This window comes from Bubalus bubalis, chromosome 4 (assembly GCF_019923935.1).
Source record: "Bubalus bubalis isolate 160015118507 breed Murrah chromosome 4, NDDB_SH_1, whole genome shotgun sequence".
Taxonomy (NCBI): Eukaryota; Metazoa; Chordata; class Mammalia; order Artiodactyla; family Bovidae; genus Bubalus; species Bubalus bubalis.
In genome coordinates this window covers 119,477,264-119,486,126 of record NC_059160.1, presented here as the reverse complement: position 1 = coordinate 119,486,126, position 8,863 = coordinate 119,477,264, and the positions used below count along the sequence as shown (strand labels likewise).

The window sequence follows — 8,863 nt, the reverse complement described above, 5'->3', positions numbered from 1 at the left end:
AGAATCGGGGCAGAATGCTGGTGGGACCACAACTGGAGTCCGTCCTCAGTGCTATGTGCCCAGCCCCACAGCCTGGAAACATAGTAACCACCCAGCACACAAACAGATCCATGGGTAGATACACACGTATGTACCATGCACAGACACCAAGTGCCCAGATTCACACACATGTTGGAGATGGTCATGGGCACGCATCTGCAGGACACTCCCATGCACAGACTCAAGCACTTCCAGGAAAAGCCGTCACTGGACACACTTCACTGGCACATGGATGAGATGACTCCACATGGGAATTCACGCCTCGGCGCTCACACACTTTGCTCAAGGCCCCTCCCCACGTAAGGAGTTTGGTGTCTCAGGGCAGAGGGCGCCTCGCCAGCTCTAGCCTCTGCACCACCAGACACAGGCTACTAGGAAGCTTCCTGGAAATACCACCGCCAGCGGGCAGGGGCAGAGTAGGATTGTACACCCACCTGCACAGCACACAGGCCACATGTGACCAACACACGTGTGCCCACACACTCCCACAGAACACACGTGCTCTGCACACACAGCACATGGCACGCTGAACACTCAGTGGGTTCACACACTCCACACCTCACACACGGGCACACATGCCCAAGGTCAGGGACCACCTGATCCTGCCTCTGCACTCACAGCTCATCCATCTGCCCTCCTGTTTCAAGGGCGCTAAAGAGGGAGACTGTTTTGGTCTTTAGCATAAACAATAAATAAATAAATAAACACAGAGGAGGCAAAAATCAGACAATGGAGTTAGAAAACACAGCATCTGCTCTTGGTGAGAGATGAAAGGCTGCTTGGAGTGGCCCTCCTGCAGAGTCTGTGGCCTGAGCCATCCAGTGTGAGTCTGGAAGGTGGACAGGCCTGAGAGGAGGTGCCCCAGGCCACTCGAGACAACTGATCGATAGCAGCTCAGATCTCAGACTCCCGTCTGTAAGGACAAGGGCTGTGCCAGCCTGTGGCCTGTCAAAGTTGCACGTGGCCTGGGAGCTGAGGCTGTCTTGCTCTCCATCCACCTCGTCCTCCTCCTCGTGGCTCAGAAAGGCTGCTAATTCTTGTAGCAGGAGGAGTTGGTGCTTTGGCAGCAGGAATTTGTTCTCCACCAGGTCCCTGGCACTGCAGCAGGATGTGGATGGCACCTCAGACATCTTGTGGAAATGTGAGTAGTTGATCTTGTACTGGTTCTTCTCTGAAGAGGACAAGCTCAAAGTGGTGGCCCCACAGGATCTCGTTGGCCAGGTAGGATCTGCAGGCTTGCCTGGTCATGGCCGTGGCCTCCACCGTGCCCTCCAGGATGACTACGATCCCAGAGTCCTCCGTATCCAGGTCCTGCAGGCTGATGCCAAGCAGTAGGGCTGGCCTCATCGATCTTGTGCAGGATGGTGATGGGAGACACCAGGAAGATGCGGTCCAGGAACTTGTCAAAGCCGACATCAATGTCGATCTGGTCCAGTGGGATGTACTCGCCCTCCTCCATGACCCGGGGCTTGATGGGCTGGGCCTGCACATGGGACTCCACATGTGGCTCTTGCCTAGGTGCCCACACACCATGTGAGGCAGAGCTTGCCATTGTGCAGTGCCACCACTGCATTGTACTTGAATAGCAGCATCTGGGCATGCTTCTTGGGCTGCACCATCTTGGCCATGATGGTGCCAATCCTGAGGGAGTCACTGATGCCGCCCACAATGGACAGCACCACCACCATGAGCACTGCTACCTTGGTCACGCAGCGCAGCCCATAGCCAATGGTGGTCTGCGTCTCGATGGAGAAGAGGAAGGCGCCATGAGGCCAAGCACCTGCAGCGTGCTGGCATTCAGCTGTGGGCCTCCGCGGGCTCCAGGTCCCCATGGGCGACAGCAATGATGCTGAAGATGACACCAAACAGCAACCAGGAGGTGAGGAAGACCAGCAAGAAGATGAGCAGCATGGAGCGCCAGCAGATGTCCACGCATGTGGTGAGCATGCCTGCCAGGTAGCGGACTTGTTGGCGAGCTCAATGTTGCACCGGCCACTCTTCTTGATGAAGTGATTTCTGCACCTGTACTGTGTGTGCACCTTGCCATTCCCAAAGCGGTTGGCACCAGACACAGTGAGCAGGTGCAGCCCGTCCTTTGTAGACACGATGCTGTAGGGGTTTGCACGGCCGGACACAGTCATCCAGGAGGTGGGGGCAGCAGGACCCTGCTCGCCCCCAGACTGGCTGAGGGCTGGGCAACTCCTGCAATGGATAGGACTGGCGGGGTTGTCGGTTGTGCTGGTGGGAGCCTGCCCCCTGCTGCCTCCGCCCCGGCCCAATCCTGGCTGTAGAGACCCAGACTCACCCACAGCCAGCTCCTGGTCCTCCCTCCCACCTCAGCCAGCTCCCTGCCTGCCTCCAGCCTTCCGGCTGCTCCAGAGGAGAACCCTGGTTCTTCCTCATTCCCCCTTTCTCCCACCCAGGACTCTACTTTCCAATATGTTCAGGATTCAGGATCCAGCTCCTTTATTCTACCCTCCCGGCCTGAGTCCTTGAAATCACCCATGAAGACCAGCATGAAAGACACCATACTGGCTTTCCTGCTCCCACCCTGATGCCAGTGCCCGTGGCAGCCCCCAGGAGTCAGTCCATCTGGTCTCCAGCCTCACCCTTGCTCATTCCTGGGCCCATCTGGACACCCTCCTTTCAGCCCTGGCTGTGATGCCTCAGGGGCATCTCCAGGGCTTCCTTGCACCTGAGAAAACTGTGCACCCACCCCCCCCAGAACCCCACTGGAATCCTACACATACCTCTCTGACCTCACAGTATGAGTAACCACAGCAACAGCTTGCTCGGGGCTGCACAAGCCGTCCCAGCACGAGACAACCAGCTCCCTGAGCACAGGGGTTTGCTGTTGGTTCACGGCAGTTTCACTCTTGCAGCCTGGACCTCGGCCTGAAGGACACCCAAAGCTGGGGCCACCACCCTCCTGACACTCACACTCTCCCCCAGATGCCTATTCTCACTGCCCATATGCTAGGCCTGTGGCCTCCCCGTCACCAGAGGTGGCTAGAAGGGGGTCCATGAGTCAGCCTCCAGGGGGGTCACTGACTGCTGACCTAAGCCTGGGGGCCTCCACCACCCCTGCCTTCCTCAGCTCTAAATGAGAACTTGTGGGGAGCACTCAGAAGAGTCTTTGTCCTCCGCCAACTCAGCATGGCACCTGGCTGGCACACACACTTGCACACTGGGTGATTCCAGGCCATAACCCACGGCATTGTTCCTGCAGCCAGAAAAACCCCATTCTCACTGCTGGGGGCAAGCATCCAGGCCCCAGACGCACAAGCAGCCACCCATCCCTGGGCCCCTGCTGGCTCTGGCATAGCATCTGTAGACATGAGACCCCAGCTCCACTTGGCCCCATGGGTGGGCATTGAGGCCACATGGCTGCCATGTAGGGCAGCAAGCCAGAATAATGTGGCAGGTAATGATGGACCCCATGCCACACCCCCAAACCCAAACCAGTTGTATCATGAGATCAGAGCTAGACGGGCCTGGGAGCACTTGAGTGCACTCAGACACTGAGGCCACAGAGAAGGTTCCAGGGCAACTGGACCAGGAGAAAGGGAATGGAGGTGACAGCCAGGAGGTGGCAGAGCTGAGATCAGCCCTGGTGTGGGACAGGGTACAGCCAGAGCCGCACAGAGGGCACTGCCTCTGACCTCTGCTTCAAACACCTGGGAGAAGGAAGGTGGAGCCCACTTGACCAGCCAGGCTGCAGACCCCTCCCAGGGTCCGTCTCATTGCCAGTGTCACTGGATCCCCAGGTCTGGCAGGTACACAATGCTCCCTGCTCATCCATCCACAGGGAGAGCAGTCCAGACCTGTCAGCAAACACTCCTGGGTCCAAGGAGGTAGTCCAGGGAGGACTCAGCGGTCCAAGGAGGTACCTACCGTGGCTATTTCTACTCTCTGGATGGAGTTTCAGATTGGTCAAGTGACTTCCCCCAAATCACATAACCACTAAGAAGGAGAGCTGAACTCAGAACTACTCCCGTCTAACACAACGTCTCCCACTGTGGGAACCCCAGGCTCTGCAGTGGCCTCTCCTCACACTGTGGTTCTCCCCTACAGCTGACCACCTCACCCTGGGTCTGAGGAGCTGAGGCCTGAGGCTATAATGGTGGATGGTGCTTCTGCCTGGGCCAGGAGGCAAGGAGCCAGCAGTGGGGGTGCCTCAGGGACTGTGCCTAGAAGATAGCCTAGCATGAGATTCCTGGGCCTTCCAAGAAGAGGTGACCAGGGCGGGACACTCAGATGCTGGCAGCATGCCACCAGATTGCAGGGGCGGTGGGGGGCGGGGCACGTCTGTGTGGCCAGGAGGACTTGCAGGACATCCAGGTGGTCACGGCTGCTCCGCATGAGGCTCTGAGCTGCTTGAGGCCTTCATCGGGGACAGAAATTGAAAAAATCAAAGCCAGGAGAGCCCAGACTGGGACAGCTGTTCCCAGGAACGGGGCAGCCTCACACCTAGCCGACTCCCAGGCAGGTGGTGGGTGTCACGGTGACCACTGGTGTCTCTGCCTGGGCTGGGTACCTACCCCCCACCCAGACCTCTTCTATTGATGTTCCTCCTAAAACTATAGAGAAAATCAACAGGTCATATTCACAGCCACTACCGCACTTCTCAGAGCTGGAAACTGGTACTTAGAGTGAAGTCACCTGGGCAAAGGCCCCTGGAAGCCAAGGAGCAGAAACACAGCAGACAGCTCTGTGTGCATGCACGTGCGTGCACGAGATGCCAGGGGTGTGGGGAGTCCATGCAGCTCTTGGTGAACACATCACCACAAAGGAAGGCTAAGAAGAGGACCCACAGGAGGAGCCCCAGCACCACAAACATGCCAAACATCCAGGGACCCTCCATACACACAAGGCAAGTTTGCAGGGCTCTGTGGTCCTTAAGGACTCAGTTTAAGAAATGTGGGGGACATCCCTGGTGGCCTAGTGGTTAGGATTCTGCACTTCCACTCCAGTGGGCCTGAGTTGGATCCCATCCCTGGTCAGGGAACTAAGACCCCGAAAGTTGCAGGGCTTGGCCAGAAAAGAGAAAAGTGGGACAATATCCTTAACCACAGATGTACAGGCCTGTTTGGCTCCTGCTCAACACATGCATATGGTTAGTTTAGACAGACAGGAAGCTAAATTTGCTTTGCTGGAAGAGGCCTTAGCAAGCAAGGAGGCTAGGTCTCCATTTTATAGATGGGAAAACTGAGGCTGAGACTTGTCCCAGGTCACAAAACACTTCCTGGGCCAGGTTGAGATACATGATAGACAATAAGTAGTGAACACCACAGCAATTGGAAGCCCAGGTTGGCTGGCAGGGTTCCCAGGTGTTGCTAGGAGGGGAAGGAGAGACAGGCACTGGGATCTCCCACCTGAGCCAGGCCAGGTGACTGCAGCAGTGGAGATGGGGTGTGAGGCACACCCAGTGGGCTGGACCCAGAAAGCCCCAAGAGGAGGCGAAGCTGTCCCGAGCCCAGCGTCTCCAGAGCCGGCACACCCGCCGGCCACAGCACCCACGCACAAAGCCTCTGGCACCCGGCAGGCTCAGTGCCTCAGCAGGGACTGGGATGCAAGCTTTTAGGCAGGTAGCTAACACACGACTGAGGCTGGGGCTTCAGGAGGAGCCTCTGGGTGGAGTGGACCACCCTATGCCAGGTCGCCTGAGGCTCTGGGCCTCAGGTTTCTGCAACATTGAGAAGAGACCAGGGTGAAGCCAAGAAAGCACTGACAGAGGGGCCACTGAGAAGGAACTCAATGTCCCCCTTCCAGGTGGCAGGACCCCTTCTTAGGTGTGAACAGAGTGATCAGTACTTGTTCGGTGTTTACTACCTACCAGGCACTAAGAGATCAAATAGCTCCTGTAATCCCTTTTGATGACTTTCTGGGTGAGGAAACTGAATCTCAGAAAGCTTGAGTCATTTACCCAGGGTCACATAGCCTTTTAGGAGTGACCACCTAGTGTCGGGGGTAGAAGAGAACTCAACTGCCCATCTCCTTATCTCCTCTAGTCGGGGGTAGAAGAGAGCTCAACTGCCCATCTCCTTATCTCCTCTAGTCCCCAAGGTCAGATTGTGGACACAACACTGTATTCCTATCCTCAGTGCTCAGGGTCCCTGCAATGCCACGTGGTGATGACACAAATAGCCCCTCTCTCAGCAAACAAAAGCAGAGGCAAGAGCCTCGCCAGAACCCCCTGATCTATGGCCATTCAGGCCCGGCTTGGGGCATCCAGGGAAGTGGCACTCACTACCTCATGGTCAAGTCCTTACAAGTCCATGGTTAACAGGAAGAATCCTTACAAAGCACTCGTCTCAGGGAAAGCCAGCATGTGGCCTACAAACACCTCCTCCCCAGTCCATGCCCAAGGCAGACATCACTAACCCATCACAGAACACTTTCTCAGGACACCCTGCGGTGGCCTCACCCTCTTTTCTAATCCAGTCACTATCTATCAGACTCAGCACAAGGGCTTGAAAAATGCAACCCTTCATCCGCAGGTGGGGAGACTGAGGCTCTGAGAAGGGTGCCCTCACTCAGCCACACAGGGAGTGAGCGGTGTGGGCCAGGCTTGGAGGGTTCACCACAGGGAAACAGGGCAGCTCAGGATGCAGAGGTGGGGGAGGGGTGTCAGTGGTGTGGGGAGGGCAGGCTGGCACCTCAGGGTCCAGTAAGCAGGCTGAGGCTGGCTGAGGAGAACCGAGAGCTGACCTGGCCAGGAGGCAGGGGGCTAGGGGCCCAACACCTCTGCCCTCACAGTCTGGGGAGATGACGGCCATCCCCTGTGCCTGCCTACATTTCCCAGACACAGTCCTTCCCCTTCCCCAGACGTCAAACGTTTGGGGTCAACACCGTGCAGGCCTTCAGGGCCAGGCCTCTGTGAGGCCCATGTGAGGCCTGAGAATAGGCCTTCTGTGCGCTGGTGATGAGCCTGGCTGGCACTCGGCTGTCCCTGGACCCTCCCCGCTTCCAGGAAACCTGCCCAGTTTCCAACCACCAACCCCAGTCTTTCCGCCTGTGCACTGGCAGGCCAGGGAGCAGCTCCCTACTCCAAACAGCACACCTGGGGCTCCTGCTCTGCTAAGCTCGCAGGGCCCCTCAGTCCTGGGCCTCCCTCAGGCCTCTGGGGTGCTCCACAGCAGAGACTCCCAACCCCAAGCCCACCACCCCCACATCCTCCCAGCACCATGGAGCCCACATGCTCCTCCTCTTCTCCAAGGCTTACCCCCTTCCCCCTACTCCCCCATCTTCAGTCTCCTTCTCTCCTCATACGCCTTGCACCCTATGGGGTCACTGCGCAGCCCAACCATTTCCCCAGTCACCCCAGCAACTCCCTCCCCTTCAGCCCCCAAATCCACTCCTTCCCCAGGTCCTATACATTTTACCTCCTGAATGATCAAAGCCATCCACGCACTTCTTGCCCATAGGCCCCTCCTGACCAGGCGTTCCTATCTAGATGCTGCAAGAGGCTCCTTACAGATGTTCCTGTTGTGACCCTCACCCCATGTGGTCCAGTCTCCAAATCACAGCAAATGGGAATGCTGGAGATCCATTGGTCAGGAACCAGTGGGAGCCCACCACTTCCCTGAGGCCCTTTTAGATTCTGTGGCCCTGGGCTTCCTCTGTTAGGACCAGAAGGTGCTTTTCCACCTTGTGTGAGAGTTGGCTTTGCCTTGACCCCATCTCTGGCCAATCTCTGAAGTCCAGAGAGACTGGGAAGGCCTGGAACAGAGCGGGCACCCAGTAAATGTCTGCTGCTCTGACAAAGATGAGGGAATAAGCTGCTGAACAGAGGGATGGATGAGGAGATGCATGAATCCATGAGTGAGGAGATAGGTACATATACCAGTGGGTGGTCAAGTGTGTAGATGGATAAATGGGCCTGACAGGTGGATGGATGGATGGAGAATGACTAGAGGGGTGGATCAGTTAGGTGGGTGAAAAACGTCTGGATGAGTTGGGTGAACGGATGAGTGAGTGGATGGATGAGTGAGTGGATGCATGGATGTTTGAGTGGATGAATGGATGAGTGGAAGGACAGGTGGACAGATGAACAGATGGATGGAGAGGTGGGTAGGTGGACGGATGGAAGGATGGATGGGTGGCTGGATAGCTGGGGCGAGGCGGTGGTGTGGTGAATGAATGGAAAGATGGCTGGATGGGTTGGGTAGGTAGGTGAAGAGTTAGATGGATGGAAGACGGATAGAGGGTGGATGAGAGGTCACATAGGTGCATGGATGGGTGGATGGGCAGGTGGGTAAAGATGAGTGCCTGGTTGGAAGGATGACTGGGTGGACAGGTGCACATCCGTGACCCAGTCTTACCTCTGGAGCCCTATCTTCTGAGTAATGGTGCTCACCAAACAAGTGACCACTTTCAAGGCTGTGCTAGCGGTGGCTGCCATTTCCCAGGCACCAGATGGAGAGGTCTCAGTGGCTGGAAGACCCTGAAGCTGAAAGAGCACAGTTATCATTCTCCTTGGTGGGGGGAGCTCAACAGTTACAAACTTCCACACAAACCCCCATCTCTGCTTGCTTTCCCCAGACCCCGTGGAAAGTGGAGGACCCCGTGGGTCTGTTCATAATGACCTTTGAGAACCAGAGGAAGGCAGTGCGATGTAGGCCCCCAGAGAAAGTGGCTGCTGACAGTCACTGAATGCCTACTGTGTGCCAGACACTTGGTAGGTGCTTCACAGGCACCAAGTCAGGCAAGTCTCATGGCATTGGAACCCTACAAAGTCGGAGCCACTGCCACTCCTGCTGCAGAGATGGGCGCCGTGGCAGTCCTCCTCAGGTCACTGAGGACCCTGTGGTTTGGCCTCTGC

The 8,863-nt window shown here is 56.8% G+C and overlaps 1 pseudogene; it reads right to left on the bottom strand.

Moving 5' to 3' along the window:
• Nucleotides 1-933: 933 nt before the first annotated feature.
• Nucleotides 934-2,180, bottom strand: LOC102412335 (annotated as a pseudogene).
• Nucleotides 2,181-8,863: the final 6,683 nt, after the last annotated feature.